We start from the raw sequence: 23,519 nt of genomic DNA on the forward strand, positions 1-23,519 counted from the left end.
CTCCAGACTCTCATTCAGCCTCCCCCCGGCTCCACCCCCAGCATTTGTGTCCTTTGTCCATTTTTCCAGAGCAGAGGTGTTACCTGGCCTTCAACTCCACTCCTGGGTTCTAAGGTTACATGCTCAGGTATGCTCCCTTCCCCAGTGCAGGCAGTCCCAACTCCCCTGCAACCTTCCCAGGTTAATACTCCCCACTCAGCATTCACATAACATTTCAAAAACATTCCCACTTCGTCACACCTATCTTCCCACAGCCCTTTCTACTCTGGACTTCCTCTCTTCATAGTAACCACTCTGCTCCTACCCCAGCTGGGACTAAGTTTGATTGAGCTTGGCTCATCTTCCAGGTGCAACTAGGTGCCCTAACTGAGCTCGCCAGCTCCAGTTAACTCTTTCAGAGCCAAGATCGGGTAAACATCCCATTACAAGTGTGTGTGTACACATACAAACACAAGACTCCTAAGTCATCAGTCCAGTCCCCTGCTATCACTGGCATCCCCATCACATAATCCCCTTCATAAACTTATCAAGCTCCCCACTAAAACTAGGTAGGCTGTTTTCCCCTACTCTTCCGATTGCCAGGCTGTTCCAGAATCTCCCTCCTAATTACTTCTAGAAGCTTCTCCTTCTTTCAAGCACCCACAAGTGTATTGATTTATTTAATCTATTTCTATGGCATCCATCAGAATTGCCATTTAAAAATCATACTACAAAACATTAAAATACCTAAAAGAAATCATACTTCCACATGTCAGAATAAGCAGAGTTGTGTGTGTGTGTATATATATATATATATATAAAAATCTTGAGATGACTAGAGCTGCTTGGAAAATGTTTTGGGTCCCCTTCCCCACAAAAGATATCAACTTTATGATAAAAATGACTGAAAAACTGAGAAAATTTCAGGTTTGGTGGGGTGGGGGTGGGGAAGGTGTCAGTTTTCTGGTGAAAACTCAGAACTCACCCAGAAAAGCAGACACTTTCTGCAAACATTTGTATTTGGCCCAAACCCTAATTTACACCAAAAATAGCTCAGACAATTTTCAACCAGCCTTAATGATAACCTTCACATGACTGACATGCGCTTGAGTGGCATGGAGAGGAAGTAGGGGCAGAGGCGGCTCTAGGTATTTTGCCGCCCCAAGCACGGCAGGCAGGCTGCCTTTGGCGTCTTGCCTGTGGGAGGTCTCCGGTCCTGCGGATTCGGCGGCATGCCTGCGGGAGGTCCGCCAAAGCCACGGGACCAGCAGACCCTCCGCAGGCATGCCACCGAAGGCAACCTGCCTGCCGCCCTCACGGCGACCGGCAGAGTGCCCCCCGTGGCTTGCCGTCCCAGGCACATGCTTGGCATGCTGGTGCCTGGAGCCGCCCCTGAGTAGGGGGCAGGGAGCTGGCTACAGCTGACTGAGAACCACCCTGACCTGGCACCCAGCCCTAACTTACACCATGGGCACAAGAGTCTTTTCTCATAGCACATCAAGTGCAGCGGAGACCACACTCCCTGATCTCCCCTGACATGCCCCTCCCCATTCCCAATATGCCCTCTCTCATACCTTTACCATCTGGTATTTCTCCATCAGAGGTGGTGGCAAAGCAGAGCAGACATGGGAGACAGCAGAGCTACCTTTTAGAACATAAGAACGGCCATACTGGGTCAGATCAATGGTCCCTCTAGTTCAGTATCCTGTCTTCCGACAGTGGCTGGGACCAGATGCTTCAGAGGGAATGAACAGAACCGGACAATTATCAAAAAGTGTTCCAACCACTACCATTCAGTCCCAGGTTCTAGCAGTCACAGGCTTAGAGACATCTACAGCATGGGGTCGTGTTCCTGATCATTCAGACTAATAACCATTGATGGACCTATCCTGCAGGAACTTATCTAATTATTTCTTGAACCCAGCTGTATTTTTATCCTTCACAACATCTCCTAGCAATGAGTTCCACAGATTAACTATGCATTGTGTGAAGAAGTTATTGATTTATGTTTGTTTTAGACCTGCTGCCTATTAATTTCATTGAGTGACTCTCTGATTCTTGTGTAATATGAAGGGGTAAATAACACTTCCTTATTCATGTTCTCCACACCATTCTTGATTTGACAGACCTCTATCCTAAACTGAACAGGCCCAGTCTTTTTAATCTCTCCTCATATGGAAGCTGTTCCATACCCCTAATAATTTTTGTTGATCTTTGCTGTGCTTTTTCCAATTCTAATATATCATTTTTGAGATGGGTGACCAGAATTGCATGCCATATTCAAGGTGTGGGAGTAACATGGATTTATATGCGGTCATTACATTTATTGTCTTATTTTCAATCCCTTTCCTAAGGTTCCTGTTAGCTTTTTAGCAGGTATTTTCCATGAACTATCCACAATGACTCCAACATCTCTTTTTTTGAATGGATAACAGATAGTTTAGACCCCATCTTTTTATATGCATATTGGGATTATGTTTTCCAGTGTGCACTATGTTGCATTTATCAACCTTCAATTTCATCTGCCATTTTGTTGCCCAGTCACCCAGTTTTGTAAGAATCTTTCGTAACTCTTTGCAGTCTGCTTTGAAAACTTTGCAACCTCACTGTTTACTCTTTTTTCCAGATAATTTATTAATATGTTGAACAGCACTGGTCCCCACACAGATCCTTGGGGGATCCCACTATTTACCTCTCTTCACTGTGAAAACCAACCATTTATTCCTACTCTTTGTTTCCTATCTTTTAACCAGTTACTGGGCCACAAAAGGACCTTCCCTCTTATCCTATGACCGCTTACTTTGCTTAAGAGCCTTTGGCAAAGGACCTTGTCAAAGACTTTCTGATAATCCAAGTACACTATATCCACTGAATTACCCTTATCCGTATGCTTGCTGACACCTTCAAATAATTATTGGTGAGACTGATTTAAGTGATAGTTTACATACCACAGTTAGTAGTTCTGCAATTTCATATTTGAGTTCCTTCAGAACTCTTGGGTTAATTGCCATCTGGTCCTGGTGACTTGTTACTGTTTAATTTATCAATTTGTTCCAAAACCTCATCTATCAACTTCTGTCCTCTCCTTTTTACTAGGATATAGAGTGTGCTCTTAAATAAATCCTCCCAAGGGATGTCTCTGTCCAAACCCTGTGCTCCTCTGTGTCTGTTAGCTTCCCCTCAGCCCTTAGTTCGAAAACTACTCAGCAACCTTTTTACTGTTATATGCCAGCAATCCAGTTCTGTTTTGGTTTAGGGAGAGCCCCACCTTCGTGGATAGGCTCCTTCTTTTGCAGAAGGTTCTCCAGTTCCTAAATCCCTCCTCTGAATGACATCATCTTTTGTCCACACATTGAGATCCTGCAGTGTTGTCAAGTCCAACTGGCTTTGTGAGTGGAACTGGAGGCATTTCACAGATTGCTCCCAGGAGCTGGATTTTTAACCCCCTGTTCTCCCTGAGTTAGCCCGCTCCCTTGTCAAGAGATCCTGAGCAGCTTAGGGATCAAAGAATGGCATGCTACTCTAGAGCCTTCCTTAGGAAGTTCTCAGCCTTGCCTAGCAGGCCACTAGGCTCAGCACACAGCCCCCAAAGAGACCAGGCTGTAAACTTCAAGCAAGCAAGCATGCACACTGGAGCTTTATGCTGTTCAGCACTCCCCTCCCCTCACTGAAGGGATGCCCCAGGGGAAATCTCTGACCAGTCTGTTCTCTTTGCACTGCATAGAGCCACACTACAAACTCCACATGGTTTGGTGTTTTTGCTAGTCTTGCAGCTGAGAAGTGTCCTGGGGGTAGGGGGTGAGTTGAGGAATTGCACAGATTCAGAATGTACAGAGCTTTGGGTGGGCACTTCACATGCTGCACTAAGATAGGCAGCGAAGGGGTTCCGTAGGGACTCCTTAGAAGAGAGGTATAAAAAGGAGGAACAGGAGCATCTAACTCTTCCAAGACCAGCAGAGTAAGTAAACTGGGCCCAGGCTACACCACAGAACTGGGAAACTATATGGCTTACACAGACAAAAGGCATTACAGAGTGCAAGCAAGTAAGGGTGGCTGTGTGGTTAAAGCACTGGGACGCAGGGGACTTGGGTTCAATCCCAACTCTGAGACAAGCGACCAGTGTGACTAAGGGCAAGTCACGTAACCTCCCTGTGTCACAGTCCCCTCCTGTAAAACAAGGATAACACTCCCTTATCTCACAAGGGGCTGTGAGGAAAAATTCAGTGATTGTGAGCAGGGCTGGCTCTACTGTTTTTGCCGCCCCAAGCAGCGCGCCAAATTGCCGCCGTGGACAGCAAGGGCAGTCCATGTGCCATTCGGGCGGCACGCGCGTTTCCGCTGCTGCAGCAATTTGGCAACAGCTTCTGTCTTCAGTCAGAAGACAGAAGCTGCGCCACCGCCTATAACTGAACATAGAAGTTGTCACCGAACTGCCGCCGCTGCAGAAACGCGCGTGCTGCCCTAACAGCACACGGACTGCCCTCGCCGTCCGCGGCGGCAATTCGGCTCGCTGCTTGGGGGCAAAAACACACAGACTGCTGCCCCAAGCACCTGCTTGGAATGCTGGTGCCTGGAGCCAGCCCTGATTGTGAAGATCACATTAAAGCCGAGTGGCTCTCTTGGGTCCTGATTCTGCACTGAGTGATGTAGCCAGTGGGGCTCCATAGAGATGTAGGGTTGTGCCCTGATGGAACTAGTTGCAAGAGCTTGTCTAAAAATGTAATCTGTATATGCCCACACACCCAAGAGGTCCATTCCTGGCACCTCAGTGTGTTTAAGAGGAAGTCGGCATGCCTCCCTGCTGCTTCCATTTCTTTACCAGGAATACTTTATGCAAATACAATCTCTTCTTTTGCCATCTCCTGCTGAGCTGCACAGTACTAGGGGAGGGAGGGAGAAAGGATGCGGACGGGCGGGGGGGAAGAAATGGAGCCTTTTCACTATCAGCTGCTCAGAAGAGCAGAGCCGGGACAAGATTGATGATGCTCTCTCGATGTAAGATCTCCTTGTGAAAGGCTGCTTATGAGGCCTGATAGACTTGTCATCTCTTAATAAACATCACTGATATGTCAGGGAGGAGAAAGCATGAGTGAGGGGAGGACACACAGAAAGGCAGCTGACAATTTACTTAGAGCAACACTCCTTTCTCAACCCAGGCCTTCTGTGAAATTCAGACTGGCTGGTTCAGGGGCTGTGTCTTCTAACTAATAATCAGGGCCCTGTGGCTCCTAACCAGCAATCAGACCTGCAGGTGGCTCCTTTTATGCTATCAGTTTCCAAATTCCTACTGGTGGGACTCTTCAAATTAATTCATTAACGTCTATTCTCTAAAAGCCCAATCCTGGAAGGCCTTAACTGAGACTAAGACCAATTAACTCAATAGGACTCTTGCCTGAGTTATGGCTCCTAAATGAATTTAGTGTAGGTGAAAGGCACTGCATCAGCAGCACATGGGGAATGAAATAGCATTTTAGCAGCTATGCTTCCTCTCTAAATAGCTCTTATAGTGTTTGGGAGCCATGGGGGCAAATTCTGCTCTTAGTTACATTGGTGTAAATTTGGAGTAACTTGGCTGAAATCAGGGGCCATGTTTCTTGCATTTGTTTCATCTCTGTACAGCACCAGGGAAAGATATAGTGCTCAATACATTTTAACTAAACAAATTGTATAAATTAATCATCATCATAATGCATTAAAACTGACAACAAAGTGTGACCTTGTACATGTCACTTGTGTGGGTACAAACTAACCAGGTTACATCTGTAATAGTTACTGTAAAGAAATGAACATACAGTTTAATGCAAAAGATCTCCCTCAGGGAGAGTATCACAAAATGCACAGACACATAGGTGCCTGCACATACATACACACACATTGTGATTTCACGTGCATAGAGCCATATTTTCAGTACATACACATATCTGTGTCCAAAGTTGGTTTGGATTTGACCAAGCTATGAGTACTTCAACATCCCCCTACTGATGTAACCTTGATTTGTGTTCTGAATTAACAGCTTAAAAATAAGGAACAGAACCAAACCAAACTCTTTAAGGTTAAAGCCTCCAGGGTGGTTACAGATAATTTAATTCAGCGGAGGACTGCGAACGACATGAGTGATAGAATTAAAGACTTTATTTAAAATAATTAGTTAAAGCAAACAGGCATTACAGCTATGACCATACACTGTATTATACTCACATTCCAAGCTTAAATGCGTGTACACCGGTGATCAGTCCCTGGGTGAGAAGAATGGGTATATAGTTCTCTCTCTAACAGTACCTTAATGGTGAATAACAGCACATTACTTTTTCATAATCAATTATAACACTACCCCTCACCATTAAGCCTACCTTTTGCCATACCTATATTTCTAGTACTATATTTAATCTTCTGTATCCCAAAACTCAAACATCTTATACTTTGTTATTGGCTATTAAGAGGAAATACCATTCTAATGATCATTTGTGTTAATGCAAATTTCAGAAATTCTCCTGCAATGCTTGCTAAAACCACTTAAAACCAAAACACGTTCACCACGTGAGCTGGAGTGCTGTCCTAACTTATCTCTAACTTGCCTCTGAATTGTCTCAATTCACTTCACTCATGTTTTATAAGGCCTTATTATCATCAAACCCAAATTTAGGCCCCAAACCTACTCTCTATTTACATTTCAGCACATATCCATTTAACATAAGCAAGCATTACCTCCATAGGGCAACACTGAGCATGTGCAGCAGATTGTTTTGCTACGCTCAGGCCTGGTCTACACTAGCCCCTTCCTCTCCTCCCCTCAACCCGATCGATCTAAGATACGCAACTTCAACTACAAGAATATATGTTGACTTCAGTATGCTATTCTCGTAGCTGAAGTCAACGTATCTTAGATCGACTTAGAATCACTTACTTTGAGTCCTCGCAGCGCGGGATCGATGGCCACCACTCCCTCGTCGACTTCGCTTCTGCCTCTCGACGAGCTGGAGTTCAGCAGTCGACAGGAGAGCAATCGGAGAGCAATTGTTACCCACCGCTACCCTCAGTGTAGGCCTAGCTAAAGACCACAAGAACAGAGCTCTGTTCCTGGAGTTTTAAGAACAATGCCAGGCATTAGCTTCAGTGGAGTGGAGACCATAAGCTGTACAGAAATAAAGCATGACAGAAAGCTCCACCCCAGAGCTCCCCACCATCCATTCCAGCTTCATTCTGGCTCCCTTCTCAACGCTGCATGGGAGGGAGCCCAGCTCCATGCACATTAGAGTCTGCTCTGCTGGAGGAGGCACCAGAATGGCTGAGCTCTTAAGCATCCCCAGAACAAGTGGCTCTGCTCCTGAAGTAGCTTAACTGGGTGAGCTCCTTTTCCTGCCAAATCCCCTCCACATGGGTCCCTGTAGAATCTTTGGCCCAGATCCACAAAGGTATTTAGGCCCCTCATTTCCATTGAAATTAACCTTAACCCTGCCTCTAAAGGCAGATATTTCATAGGAGAATCTTTCATTATTCGATCCCGTACTATTTCTCAGAGAATACAATATACCAGCATTACTTTAATTTCCTATAGACTGTATAGCATTTTCTTCCATGCTTACTTACACTAATTTCATTCTCACCTCAATTTAATGTATCTTTATTGATTTAGATCTAGTCCTCAGATGAATCCATTGAGTTACGGGTGCATAGGCAATGATCCTTAGACTTTTTAACATTCTCTTTTCTCTAAGGTGTTGCATTAGTATTTTTCTTAGTATCCACATACTATACATTGAACAGGATTTTTGTTTCCTTTGAAGACAAATACAGCACTGGACAATAATGTATTAGTGCAATAAGTTATCAGAGAAATACACTTACAGGGCTAGATTCACTCTTAAGGACATATGGACAAGCAAACAGCCTAGAGATAGATCTAATGCACTCAATAGATTCAATTGCTTTCAAATAGGTAAAATTAGAGACCTCAGATGATGTTACCTTCTCAGCTGGGAGGCCTCGCACCCTAAATGACTGCCTTACAGAAGAAATTATCTTAACTCTCCCTAACTGTTCAGCTGATAACCTCTCTTGATAGAAATGTCAAATCTGGGGCTTCTCCCCCATAATTAGCATCCATAATGAATGAGTTTTACAAAGCTCAAGGCTGTAGCTCAAACGTGCACTTGAATGGTTCCAAATGGATAAAAACAAAGCATGACTTTTTGTTGACTTCTGATTGAAAGGTCAAAGTTTAGCCCTGTTCACAGCAGCCCATAACAAACGTGTACCAAATGTCAAGATTCTACATCAAAAGGGCACTTGAACAGTTGAAATCTCAGAGGACAAATTGATGGACTTTGAGTGACCTCTAACTGTAAGGTCAAAGTTCAATATTTAAATTTAGGATTACTTTCTGCTGTACTCTACAGCTCATAAAGTAGGAGAGTACTCAGTTTAAAGATTCTAGCTCAATAGCAACATGGTGGCTAGGGTCATCACAAGCTTCCATGCTTACTAGATTTTTCTTGGAATAACATTGCATTGCAGTGCTATATTGAAGGATATTACTGTCATTAACATTTAGCCATCCTTACCTATCTGAAGCCATTTGTTTTGCTGTCACCATATCTACAAGTCCTACAGCAGTGCCTTTCTGTTTGCCAGATTCACAGACATTCCTGCAGCAAAGGGAACTGCTGAATGCTTAGCAGTTTTGAAAATCAGACCAGATATTTAGGGGCCTTGTCATAAACAGATATTAAGGGTTAATGTCTCTTTTACCTGTAAAGGGTTAAGAAGTTCAGTAAACCTGTCTGACACCTGACCAGAGGACCAATAGGGGGACAAGATACTTTCAGATCTTGGTGGAGGGAAGTCTTTTGTTGGTGCTCTTTGTGTTGTTGTTCACTCTCGGGACTGAGAGGGACGGGACATCAATCCAGGCTCTCCAAATCTTTCTGAATCAGTTTCTCATGTTTCAAACTTGTAAGTAATTAGCCAGGCAAGGAGTGTTAGTCTTATGTTTGTTTTCTCAACTTGTAAATGTTTCTTTTTGCTGGAAAGATTTTACCTCTGTTTGCTGTAACTTTGAACCTAAGGCTAGCGGGGGTGTCCCTCTGATCTATACGAATCTGATTACCCTGTAAAGCATTTTCCATCCTGATTTTACAGAGATAATTTTTACCTTTTCTTTCTTTAATTAAAAGCTTTCTTTTTAAGAACCTGATTGATTTTTTCCTTGTTTTAAGATCCAAGGGGATTGGATCTGGACTCACCAGGGACTGGTGGGGGAAAGGAGGGGAGATGGTTAAATTCTCCTTGTTTTAAGATCCAAAGGGATTGGATCTGGACTCACCAGGGATTGGTGGGGGAAAAGGAAGGGGATGGTAAATTTCTCCTTGTTTTAAGATCCAAGGGGTTTGGATCTGTGTTCACCAGGAAATTGGTGAAGTCCCTCAAGGCAACCCAGGGAGGGGACTAAGTTTTGGAGGAACAGAGAGTGCCCCAGACACTGGAATTCTGGGTAGTGGCAGCATACCAGAGCTAAGCTAGTAATTAGGCTTAGAAGTGTCCATGCAGGTCCCCACATCTGTACCCTAAAGTTCAGAGTGGAGAAAGAAACCTTGACAGGCCTAATGCAATTATTGCCGACTCTCGCAATGTTTATAGTGCTTTTCTTGAAGTCCCAGATCCTGGAGTCATTATGAGAATCTTAGTTGTTTTTTTAAAGCAAGTTTCTAGCGCTCATGATTTTAAAGAAAAGCTTGAGACAGAAGGCAAATAAAAAAGAGCCCCAAATGGATTATTTTTAAAAGCTTATGATTATAAGCCAATCTCATGATTTGGGGGGCATGACTCATGATTTTTAAACACTTAGGGCTGGCAATGCTGCTTTTAGGCACTAAAGCTTGCTGAAACTTTGTTCAACTCCCTTTTTTTTTCCATTAGAAAAATGGCTTATTTAGTTAAAATAGAAATTTCCACAGGAAATGTCCAAACACTGAAAACCTCAAAACAGAAAAATTTTGGTTTTTAGAAACAGCCACAATAAACAACAACCAAAAGGCCGTTGGCTGAAACTTTGGACAATTTAAGAATGGGTTGAATGTGATGACCTGCCAGTCTGAAGAAATGAAACTGGCTTTTAACAAAATATATTTCTATTCAGAACTGGCCATTGTGATTGGACACCTAAGTCTTATGACATGGTTTTTGTTTTCAGACTAGATAACCTAACCTTTATGAAGAGAAGTGGCAGAAGAAATTATTTAGTCACAGGATCATTTGAGACAGACATAGAAGGATTTAAGTACAATTAGGAAACTTAAGGACATTTAACATCTTTTCCCCAACCTTTTTCAAAGTTATCTTTTTATTGATGCTTTAACATATAACAAATGAAAGGAAGCACCAAGGTTTAACAAAGAAAAAGTTAGACAAGGAACAGAATAGACAAGTCTATAAATGCAATTTTTAAAAAAAGAGAAAAAAATACACGTTCACCGCAGAGACGAGTATGGGTAACAAGCATGAACTGTTGCGTTTGGCAGATAAACACACATAATTTGCACATAATCAGTCTGACCAAAAAAAAATCATTCATATTCAAGAAGCAGCAAGACACCAAATCACCATCATCTAAAGTCATCTTCTAAGTTTAAGTGTCTTATTGCTGAAGGCCCTGATTGGCTGCAAGCAGCTAAATCCTTGCTCTCCTGCAGAGTTCCATTGACTTCCATGGGATTCCATAGATTCCTGGCAGGACTGGGACATTGCTGTGTTAACAAGGGCAAAATCTTTCAAATCATCTATGGCCAAGATCCTCAAAGGCCTAATTAGGCACCTTAATACCACTGAGGATCTGGACCTAAGTAACTTGCGTCCTGTTGAAATTAATGCCAACACTCTCACTGACTTTAAAGGTGCAGGATCACTTTTGAAAATTGTACCTAAAACTCTCAACATCAAAGCTGAAAAAAAACAAAAACATTCCTGATCTGTAATAAACCTTCATTTGCCTGGGAACATGATAGACGTCTGAAAACAAAGAACCAAACTAAAGATGTTAAGTCAAATTTTTTCTATATCTGGGATGAGTGTCATGGAAAAATCTCTGAAATACATCCTCCAAATTACATTAATACTCAGCTCTCTATCAAAATTTGATGCCAAGATAACTAAAGCTGTCCTACTAAATATTTTCAAATGTAGGAGAACATTTAGAATTAGAAAAAATGTAAGAAGAAATTAAAATATATTAAAATATTGAGTGGAGGATGGAATTAAGCTAATGAACTTAACAAGACAACATTGAACAAATAGTCCCTCACCCTCTAAGAAATCTAGAATGCTGAACATTTTTATATTTGCTTTCATATAATGTCCATCATCTCAGGTTTTCCATGTACCACTATGTTATCCTTTCGTAGATCCACTGACAAAGATATAGTGCTGTCATTTTGTATCTGTGTCTCCTTGATCTTCTTACCAAAAAAATGTTCTTGATCAGATACAGCATATTTCTCCTAAAATACTGTTTTAACAGACATTGGATCTAATTTAGACTCAAAGGAATCAGGTTCTCTATGGCAGTAAGGATAGTTTCATGTGAAACATTAGACATTAACTTAGACAAAGAATTGTTCATCTGTGTGCTTAATGACCTCTAAAACTGTAATTGTCAAGAAAGAGTTTCTGAGCTTTACTGTATTAGTATAATCAATAATAAGAATAACGCTATTGCAGCAAGAGAAGAGGGAGGGAACAGAGATTCCCATGGTTCTGTTTTTAGTGCTCCCCAAAGGAAACTAGCACTGCTATCTGCAATACAAGCTCAGAACTTGGGAAGCAGACAAAGCTAAAGTTCTGGATGTGGGGTCATTTTTCCCATCGACAGTAATGACTGATCCTGGGCAACTTGTCTGATGTGTCATTGGATGGTTAAGTGCAGATTCAGCAATAACTGGATGGGAAATAGGAACTTTCTTCCATGGAAAATTATATTAAGCAAAATCACAGCATCAGGCTAAAATTTTCCCCTATCAAAGTCAATGAGAGTTTTACCCATTGACTTTAATGGGAGCAGCGCTGCATAACTCCACTCAGGCCCAAAAAGACAACAGCCTGCCCTTTGCACCATGTGATGGGTCACTGGTAAGGCTCTGTGTGACATTCTGAGACCTTATGGTGATGCCACAAGGTTCATCCCTGGGGATGATACTCACATTAACTCAGTCACTCCATCCGTTTGTTCTGGGGGGAAGCGACTAAGGCTGAGCAAAACAACAGGGAAAACACAACACAAGTCTAGGATGACACCCTAACCACTGGCCCATCCTTCTTCTCAGTGGGTCATGCTTCCTCTCAGCACTGTTAGCAATTTCATAGTTAAGCTTGTGTCGAGATTTCCACTTAAAGCTCTATTTCACAAGTTAACTCCTGAATTTAGCTTTCACCTTTGGCACAACAACTCTCACAAGGACAATTGAGTTTTCTAGGTCATTTCCTGGATGAAATACTTTTGCCCTTTCCTACATAAATATTTAAAAGTCGCCATTTCTGTTTAAATTTAGCATTTGTTTTCCTACTTTTTTGGCTCCAGAGAATACCACAGACTCTTCAAACCTTCCAAGTAGTTATATGTTACTGACAACTTGACAGCACACTACAGCTGAAGAAAGTAGGCTGCAGTTAGGCTAAATTAGGAATGATTGTTGCATTTAATTGTTCTGCTTGCAGTTAGGGACAGATCAAAAGTTCAGGTCATTTTTAAATGGTCATTGTGGCAGAGGTAGCCAATCATCATACAGCCTCTCCAACTAATTCGCAAACTGAATCCTTCTTGGTTGAGATAAGCCAATGGAACAAAGGGACTGTATCCAAGTCAGGGGTTCTCAGTGGTAGATCATCTGTTCATACAGAACACTGGATTGGCCCTTTCACTTCTGTTAAATATCCCATGGCTGTGTGCATAGGCTTGTGATGCCTGCAGTGTGGGCAATTACCATTGGTGAATAAGAGTCGTAGGAGGGTCAGCAACCCCCTTTCATGACAGCAAGAGGGAGGATGGGACCTATTCTGTGGCTTTCTTATCTTAGCTGGCACCTGGCTTTCAAATATTATATAGCGGCCTAAGAACAGCAAACCCTTAGTTATTAGCTGCCATAATAATGCAGAGAGGGAGATTTGCCAGTGAAGATGCCATAGGACCAAATCCACCCTTTTCTTTCCATCCCCAAAGTCAATCTGTCCTCTGTATAGCCCACTCCCTTCTGGCCTCCCAACCACATGTGTCTCCCTCCTCACTTCACTCCATCTGCTAACCTACCTCGTCATCCTTGCATATCAATTGCATCATGTCACTCCCCTCTTTGAATGCCAGGCTCCCCACCTGCCATCACTTCAGATTTCAGCTGTTTCTCACTACCTGCACCACTCTACAGATATGTTGGTCCCTTCCTACCCTTCCCTGTCATGTTTTACTTCCTACCTCCATTGCCTCCTCTCTGTTCCCAGCCTCATCCACCTGGTTATGACCTCTCTGCCTTCTTCCGCATGGCCCCCTAGGCACAGAACAACCTCCCTGAACTCATCCACAAGTCCCCTGACATGGCCACATTTAAGTCCTCCTTAAAGGTCCCACTTCTGCCATGCTGCCTACAATGAATTGAGTTTATCAACCATCTATTGTTCCCCTTCTTCTGACCTCTGCCTCCTTTTCTGTCTATCCTTAAGTGGGGGCAAGGACCCGATTTTTGGGAATGTTTGGAAAGTGCGTAGCACATGATGGGCCCTACAGTAAGCAAATTTTTATTAATAATATTAATATTGTTGGCCCTTTGCTGAATGGTGGCAGGCACCTGGGGCCTCACAGATCAGCTCCCCGTTGGCAAGGAAATCGGTGATGTGGAGCCTGGGTATGTTCTGAGTATTTATTTTACACTATACACAAGGTCCTGGAACAGAGATGGTCACAAACAGCATGCAGACAAGCCCTCCTCTTCCCTCATCAGGAATCCCAGCACACCTACTAACATCTGATTCCCAGAGAGCAACTCTATCCTAAGAATTGATTCTAGTTAGGCTGCATCTATACTACAAGTTAGGGATGTGATTCTCAGCTCATATAGACATCCTTGCACTAGCATGATGAGAGCTAGCGTGAGTATAAATAGTAATGTAACCACAGTAGCATGGGCTGCAGCAGCATGGGAGTACAAACAGGACTGAACTCCATGGCTAAACTCTGCTGCCACTGCTGCTGATGGTGCTATCATTGATATAGTTCTATTTGTACCAGTACTAGCTCTCATTGAGCTAGCATGAGTACATGTACAACATTTGCGAATCACACCACTAGCTCGTAGTGTAGACCTAACCTTAGAGAGATTAAAGCAGAGTGAACTCCTTTGCTGCTTGCAACTCCTCCCCCACATATACACCCAAAAAAAATCATATAAAAAAACTAACAATACAGCACTTCTGCAAAGACTGAACAGTGTTTTCACGTGATTAAAAAAAAGAACTTATAAAACTATGTGTCACTCTTCCATCTGGTGCGTCTTACTATAACCATATCCTCTGGGGATTCTGAACAGAGCATGTGAAAATGTTGGTATCCAACACTGTTTTTTGGCAAAAAAAAAAAAAAGGTGGACTTGGCAACACCACCAAAACATTTTGGGATTCGTATCAGTTTCCCCAAATTCTTTCAGTCAAAAGAAATTTTTTTTTAATTTCAAAAAATTCAACATGTTTTGTTTCAACATCTTGAAAACTAAACCTTAATTTTTCAGTTGAAAACAACTTTGCATTTCTAAATTTCCTTTAAAAAGATTTTTAGCTATCAAAAATGATAAGCATTGAAATGAAACATTTTGATTTTGTCAAAACTAAATGTTTAGTTCAACCCAAAACTTTGTGTTGTTTTTTCACTTTTCAATTCATCAAAAATAGAGATTTTTCATTTCTGGTTCACCCAAAATGATTTTTCACCAATTTTTCTGAATTGCCGGCGAACCAAAATAAAATCTATTATTCACACAGCTCTAGATCTGAATGTATAAATGATTAGACATCAGACTCCTCCTAGCACTCTGATTCTCCCTTCATTTTATTTTGTGATTCATTTCATCACAAAGGTTCTCTCAAGGCCCCCCTTCCCTCTGGAACACCAATTCTTCCTTCTCCAAAGATTTCATTCGATGAACTATCAGGAAAGGCTCCATGAATCACAATCTGAGTGCCACTGTCATGCCATTTGTCATTAGAAAGATATATTTTCCTGAGATGTGCAGTAAAAAGATGGGTTGGGCCTGTGATTCCCATGTCACTATAATTCAACCAGCCTTAATAATAGACCCATTATGGGTGGGTTTCTCCATTACATACATATACAGTTTTGTGGTCATGGCCAAAGAAGGGACAGGGGGGAGTTATCTGGGACTGTGTATCTAGTGATGTCCTGCAAAGGTCAGCCATGGGTCTGGCACTAACCAATATTTTCATTAATGACTCAGATAATGAAGTGGAAATAATGCTTTAAAAATATGCAGATGACAACAAGCAGAGATGGGTTGCAAGATTAGAGGACAAGATTAGAATTCAAAACAACCTTGACAAATTGGAGAATTGTTCTGAATTTAACATGATGAAATGTAATAAAGACAAGTGCAAAGTACTGCACTTAGGAAGGTAAAAAACAGATGCACAATTACAACATAGGGAGCAACTGGCTAGGTGATCATACTGCTGTAAAGGATCTGTGGGTTATAGTGGAGCACAAATTGAATATGAGTCAACAGTGTGATGCAGCTGTGAAAAAGGCGATAACTGTCCCGATCTACTCAGCACTGGTAAGGCCTCAGCTGGAGTCCTGTGTCTAGTTCTGGGCACCACGCTTTAGGAAGCATGTGGACAAACTGGGGAGAGTCCAGAGGAGAGCAACAAAAATGGCAAAAGGCTTAGAAAATCCAACCTATGAGGAAAGATTGAAAAGACTGGTCATATTTAGCCTTGAGAAAAAAGAACTTGGGGGTGAGGGGGGGAAACTTATCTTCAAATATGTTAAGGGCTGTTAGAGAGAGGATGGAGATCAACGTTCTCCATGTCCACAGAAGGTCAGACAAGAAGGGTTAATCTGTAGCAGGGAGATTTAGATTAAATATTAGGAAAAAATCTTTATAACTATAAGGGTAGTTAAGATCTGGAACAGGCTTCCAAAGGAAGTTGTGGAATCCCCATCACTGGAGGATTGTAAGAACAGATTGGACAAACACCGGTCAGGGATGGTCTAGGCAGGGCCAGCTTTAGGCCGATTCCCCCGATTCGCGTGAATTGGGCCTCACGCCTCAGAGGGCCCCACAGTGTCCGGAAGAGGGGCCCCGCAAAGTAAGGCCACGGAAGACAACGGCTGCCGAGGAAGGACCTTCCACTGAAGTGCCACCAAAAACAGCAGCAACTGATTGAGCTGCCACCAAATTGCCGCTGCTATCTTTGGCGGCAGCTAAATCACTGCCATTGTCTTAGGCGGCGTTTCAGTGGCAGCTCTTTTGAATCGAGCCCTGGGTCTAGGTTTACTTGGTCTTGCTTCAGAACAAGGCTCTGGACTTGTGGGGCTGGAAGGAACCTCCAAGAGTCACTTATTTGATTCCATGATCTGCCATTAATTAACTCACTTATTCTTTTCAATAAGTTTGTTCTTAACGTGGAACTGAATTACAGATCTCTCTGGGGATCACGTTTTCAGCTGAAATGCAGGTAATACTACAGTTCAGTGTGGCTCCCCCACCTTTTCTGTGTACAGCCATCACCCAAGAGTAGCACTGTTGGATTGATGTGTCATTCATTACCTCTTCATGTTTTGCTACAATATGCAAACTCTCTGGCACACGATGGCACTGAGAAAAGGGGAAGTGGAAACAATAACATTCTTTGGAAATACTGCGGTAGGGGTCATAGCATTTGTAAATGGCTTCAGCATTTCCTATAACTAAGGCTAATTACGATCCGTATCATCCTGCTCATGCATTAAGAACTCAATAAGGCTCTGGTTGAAGGTACATTAATTACTTCAGATAGATCATACAAGCATGTCGTTATCATTCACTTATACACCCATGCACAAGAAATACAGCAGAGGGATTTTAGCTGGGAAACAGTCAGAAAGCTATTTTCTGCATTGATTTCACTACAGTGAATTAGATCATAGATCAAGTACATTTATGCAAAACTTCTGTAAGTAGTTTCTGTGAAAAATTTCAAACAAAACAAAAATGTTTCATTTTGTTTGAAATGTTTCATTGAATTTTTCAATTTCCCGATTAAGCAAACCGGAACAAACATTTTCATTTGAAGCAGGAAATTTTCAGGTTTGTCCTCTCTCTCCCCCTTTTTCTTACCTCTTCCTGTGATAAAAAAGGAAAGAGAAAACAATAACTCAACACACTGACCGCCAAAATGAAAAGAAAAATTTGTAACCAAAACACTGACAAAACATTGAAGGAAATCAACATTTTTTGTGCAAATGTGTTTCCTTTCAAAAGCCACTTTTCATCAAAAAACATTTTCATGAAAAATGTTCTGCCTGCTCTGGTATAAAGGTAATCGGCACTCATTTGAGATGGTCTGCAGTGTTTGCTCATGGTTTCACCACTATCCCAAACACATGTTGATAAAATCATAAATATACCATCACGTGTACCTGGTCCATCATATCATCCTAATAATCCATCAAACCTTACAAGATAGGAGACACATTGGTCTAGTAGTTAAAGCAAATCAGGCGGCATTCCTGAACTGTATTCCGACTTTGGTTGCTAATTCACTGTGCGGCCTTGAGCAAATCACTTAACCATCCTGGGGTCTCAGATTACCCTGGTGTTAGATGGGGATAATATGTCTCTGCACACATCCTTGTCCTCAGAGAAAAGGCCATGTTATTGTTATTCGGCAGTGATCTCAGCAGTGTTAAGGCAAACTACTTTCCCAAACACAATGACTGTGTCCCAGTCAGACAAGTGCATCTGAGGTTGCTGTTGAGGTTCTGCACTCAAGTGTAAGGTTGACAAAGTTGAGGTACGTATCGCTTTTCAGTGTCTGTTGAAGAGGGAGGGGAAAGCCTTCAGAGCATGTCATTGACGGTGTTGTATTGGAGAGGGAAGGGAAAGCCTTCGGAGTGTGTCATTGACAGTGTTGTAGGCAATGGAAGGTTGACAAGAAATGCAGGAGACTTTGCCCATCGCTTTTCATTTCCATGCTTTGAAGGTTTGCAGTTGGTGTCCTGATGCAGCCTTAGCTATCACTAAACATGTGATAAACAACAGGAGACATGAACCCTGTATCTTGCTCAATAGGATGATCCCACAAGATTCAGGCAGCATCCTCAATACCCCACGCGGCTGGTGGCACACTGTGGACTCGGGCCCAGGGTCAACAGGGATGCTGACAAATCTGGAGAAATCAACATCAGTTCCCAAAGGAGATCACTGAACACCCCCCACCTGCTCTGCTACGCTAAGGATTCGGAGGGTGAGTCAAGAAATCAATATAAATCTCGAGCTTGGGAATAAGACCCCGCCCAGAGTGCATAAGACTCTTTACTCCTCTTTAAATGCCTATGAGTTGAGATCTTAGCTGACATTGCAAGCAATGCACTGAGAAAAATCCAGCCAGGATCAGGAAGCAGTGGTGGTGATTCAGTTTGGCAGATGGCACCTTGCTCTCTTTATCATTACTGAACCCAGTGCCCCAGCACGGCACTAGAGGGCACAGTCTTTCAAATGGGATGTAAACCTGAGGTGCTGACCACTTCTGGTCATCAAAGATCCCCTTAGCACTTTTTGTAAATATAGGTGCCTCAGGTCCTGGCCAAAATCACACAGATCTTGGGAGTTCAGGGGGCACTGCAGGCTGAAATCTCTGCCCAGTGCATTGTAATAAAGGCAGCAGTGCTGGTAAGAGACTGATAGTTATTTCCTGGCCTTGGTCATATGGCATGAGTCAGGGCTGAGGATACCCTGATTCTTCATTACCAATATGGCTTCTGACAGTTTCTACTGGTCAAAGGAGGTGTTCCCAATGCCTATGTCATGCATTTGGGAAAACCCCTTCCCCACCTCACCAGCATCCCCCCAAGCTGCATCCAAACACTGCAGAGCATTCACCAGCTGAACATGGTGGGAGCTGGACTGAATTAAACAGCATGATCTTAAGTCACATACACAGGCCTAGGAAACTAAAACAAATGTCCCCAACTTCAAATATTGTCTTGCCTCTCAGAGCCTTTAAAGCCATGCGCACCTTTGGACATATCTGGAAAGATGGGAATCACAAGGAAGCCAAGGAGAGAGAAAATTATTTCACTGAGTGGAAGCACCATACATTGATGGCTACTGCTGGTTCTTCCCTCATAGGTTCTTGGCTTGGATTGCAATTTTTTTCCCCTGATCCTAGGCAAAAAAGAACACAATCAATGCACGAGGACTGTGGAGCAGATTTCTGCCAAATGTGAGTTCAGTGCAGCAAGCAGCAGCAAGAGCTGAATTGCCATTTAAATAAAATGACAAAAGGCAGTCAGTGAAAGTGACATTTATGGTGTTACTACAAATGCATTCAGTGGGAAAGCTGAGTAGCAGAAGCAGGGCATGTGGAGGGGGGGAACAAGCTGTAGTGAAAACTGCCATCTGTATATTGTGCCCCGTTTTTAATATTCTGTATTCTCATAAAAAGTGTTGTTTCTGTCACTATTCAATCTCACAAACTCACACGGAACACTGTTAAAAGTCAGCAGTGTGTGAAATGGTATTTTAAAATAAATGAAACCCACTCGCAGAGCTGCGGAGGAATATTGCAATGCTGGGCCGCTGACAGACAGGCACTGAAAAGTAACAACCGTTATCATCTTAAAGCAAAGCGGATTAAATAAAAACCCACAGCTAGTGGTGCATTACCAAGTCTGATATTGACACAGCTGCTGTGGTGGTTATTTTTCATTGTCTCATCAAGACAAAGCATCATGGGATATCAATCTTCCCTCTGTCAGTCCATGCCTGGTATAAAGTTTTTCGTTTACATTTTCATTATATCTCTTTTATCTTAGCTGCCAGCCATTTTTTTTCCAACACTGAGACTCGATGACTTTTGGGTCAGTAGTGAACTCTGGCCTTCTGACCACCAGGGCTCCCCCTGGGGTAGAGGGCATTTGCCGCACTCTCTCTAGCTCCCCACCAATCGTTTGCCTGGAATGGACTGAGCTGGCCATTATCCTTGCACACGGGAGTGAGATGAGAACCTGTGATAGGACAGGAGGGGGAGATGACTCTTTTTTGTCTCCTTCCACTGGAGAAGTGGTTGGGCAGTAAGTTGGAAACGGTGTGATTCCTTGAGGGCAGTACAGCCAAGAAATCTGATTAATCACCATCCTCATTGCACTGCCATCCATCCCCAGGCAGGCCTCTTCTCATCACCAGCTTTCATTGCAGACAAGCTTGGCTGGCCTATGAAACATACTTCAGTTTGGTGCATGGAAAAGATTCTCCACGCAGTGGATTGGTTCCTCTGATCATTTCTGCTTTCAGACGCATTTTCTTCTTTTTACTACGCAGGATGTTCTATGCCTCCAATTGTCCTTGGCACTTATAGCACTTTACATAGCAGAGATCTTGCTAGACATATTGATGAACTGTCCTCACAACAATGTATGGTAGGCAAGGATTAGCCCCTATTTTACACACATGCAAATTAAAGCACCATGCAGAGAGGCTGAAAATGCCTTGTGCAGAGTCACATAGAAGGTCTGTGTCTGGAAACAGAGCAATAGGTTTTATAGCCCGAAGGGATCATTAAAGGCTCACTGGAGAGAAGGGATGGCCCAGTGGTTAGGGTGCTGCATTCAACTCTATTCCACCACATATTTCCTGGGTGACCTCGGGCAAGTTACTTAGGCCCAGCTCCTCAAAGGTATTTAGGTACCCAGCTCTCATTTAAATCAGATCAGATGCCCAGATGTGAAGTCAATGGGAGTTAGGCATTTAAATACCTTTGAGGATCTGGGTCTTAGTGTCTCATACCTCAGTTCCGCATCTGTATAATGGGAATAACAGCATCAATTGCCTCCCAGGGGTGTTGGGAAGATAAATACGTAAAAAATTATCAGGCACTCAGATACTGGGGTAATGGGGCCATAGAAGTACCTAAAGCAGATTATGATCACCTGCCTAACACAGGCCACAGAATTTCACCCAATAATCCCAGCATCAAGACTTCTGGAAGAGCTAGAGTATGTATTTTACAATGGCATCCAACCTTGAGTCAAAGACGTCAAGTGATGGAGCATCTGCCCCTAAGTAAGATGATCCAATAACGTACAGTGAGAACAGGTCAACAACTGAAGTAACAGCAGCTCTGATGGGGTAGGGGTGAAGAGTTTAAATCCTAAATAAGTCACATCTATTTCTGTCATATGTATTGTGCATTGTACACAGCACCTAGATGATATGGTGATGAGTGCATTAGGAATGCCTATCGATAGTCTGGACAGACAGACGGCATTCCTGATGCCCAGATCTGTAGTCAGACCATTAGACCACATCTCTCTCTGCCTTTAACAGGTCTGGTCATTTCTCAGGGTTCAAGGAGGATGAAGTTAGGCTGTTCTCAGTGGTGGCAGATGACTGAACAAGGAGCAATGGTCTCAAGTTGCAGTGGGGGAGGTTTAGGTTGGATATTAGGAAACACTATTTCACTAAGAGGGTGGTGAAGCACTGGAATGGATTCCCTAGGGAGGTGGTGGAATCTCCTTCCTTAGAGGTTTTTAATGCCTGGCTTGACAAAGCCCTGGCTGGGATGATTTAGTTGGTGTTGGTCCTGCTTTGAGCAGGGGGTTGGACTAGATGACCTCCTGAGGTCTCTTCCAACCCTGATATTCTATGATTCTATGTTAAAGGGACACTGTCAGTTCAACTATCACACTGAATTTTTTTACCTGCTACTTTTACCCAGTTACTTTTACCCCTACTAGAGTAACATTCTTCCCTGGAGTCTGGGGAGGTCTGTTCTCTGAGACTTCTCCAGAGACAGCGGGTGATCCTTGCCAGGCCAGGTTTCCAGTCAGTATCTGGGGGACCCCGGGCTGAGACCAGACCTTCTTGATGCTGCAGATCTTCTGTCTAGGAGGTTCCCCTCTCCAGGAGCTCCTATTATAGGCTTCCTATCCTGGCAGGCTCCCCAGAGAGCTCACTTTCTAGGTGCCCTGTTCAGCCAGCTGGCTCAGGCTTATCTAGGATCTCCCCTCCTCAGGCACCTCCTGTCTTCCTTTGGAATTCCCTCTAACTGAGCTCCAGTAACTTTTATTAGATCCAGGTGCTTGTTTACTAATCAGCCATTTGGGGCAGTCAATTACCCCTACATGGGGCCTTCATCAGGCAGTCATGGGCAGAGTGGGCCCTAACTCCCCGAAAGAGCAGCTGCCCCACGGCATGCCCATAAAGGAAGGATTAGAGAAAAGTATTTTCTGGTTTTTTTTCCAGATGTTTAACTTTGTGCATTTGACAGAACTTTGCATACAGTCAGAGCCTCTGATTTTTGGAGCACATGGATCTCAAAGCCTTTGAAGAGGCTCTCCTCAAAGCAAAGCAAGCTCATATGGAATCCAGCAGCCACTCCTCTGCAGGGAGCTCCCTTCATTCAACAAGGCTTTTTCAAACATTCCCAGCAATTAACTTCCTCTTATTTTTATCTGCTCCAGGCCGGTTTCTGGAGAGGCTAACAGGTTCCAGCTGCTTCTGGCCCCTCTGTTCATTTTTGCCTCCCTCCATAGAACCCTAACCTGGATCTCTCAGGCCTTCTGACCCAGCCCCAGATGGGTACTACCAAACTGCTACAGTGCAGAAAGCAAGCTCAGCCAACTCCATGGCACCATGGTCTCTCCCAGGAACCAGGGTTCACATTGAAAAAAGGTCAGCAGACTGGGGCCTACAGCCCCACAAGGTTCTCCAGAGATAATGATCTATCATGGAGCTGTTCCTCAGGCATCCAGGGGGGAGCTGAGCTGCCAGGGAGCTGGGGGCATCACTGGAAACCAGAGACAGAGCACAAGTGGCAATTCAAGTTGAATAAGCAACTTTGTCTTTGTCAGCACTGTCTTTAGAACCCTCAACTGGGCAAACTTGTTTTCTGAACGGTGTTTTTGGTATGAAATTATTATTTATTTCAAAGCACTGACTGAGGCCTAGGCCCTTCACAGAAGCCATGGAACAGAACACACATTCCTTGCTCCAAGGAGCTTCCAGTCTCAGGTCCTGAGCAGTACATGGGTACAGGACTCTGCTTGCATGGAGTTCAGTGCAGGATCAGGGCCCAGGTGTTAGTCATGAGACAAGCAGTGTTGTTACTGTTACCCCTTTGGTCCAAGCCATTAGTCAATAGTTGGGGCCTTACTGGGTTGTCTCCATTAGGAGGAGAAATTGATATGGGTCAGGTATTTCTCTGGTGCAATCCTGCTTATTTGTTACAAAGAATGTACACAAAGTCTTGTTTCCCAGGACTCACTAGCAACAAACAACAGCAGGCAGTTC

Source organism: Gopherus evgoodei, chromosome 8 (genome assembly GCF_007399415.2).
Source record: "Gopherus evgoodei ecotype Sinaloan lineage chromosome 8, rGopEvg1_v1.p, whole genome shotgun sequence".
Lineage (NCBI taxonomy): Eukaryota > Metazoa > Chordata > Testudines > Testudinidae > Gopherus > Gopherus evgoodei.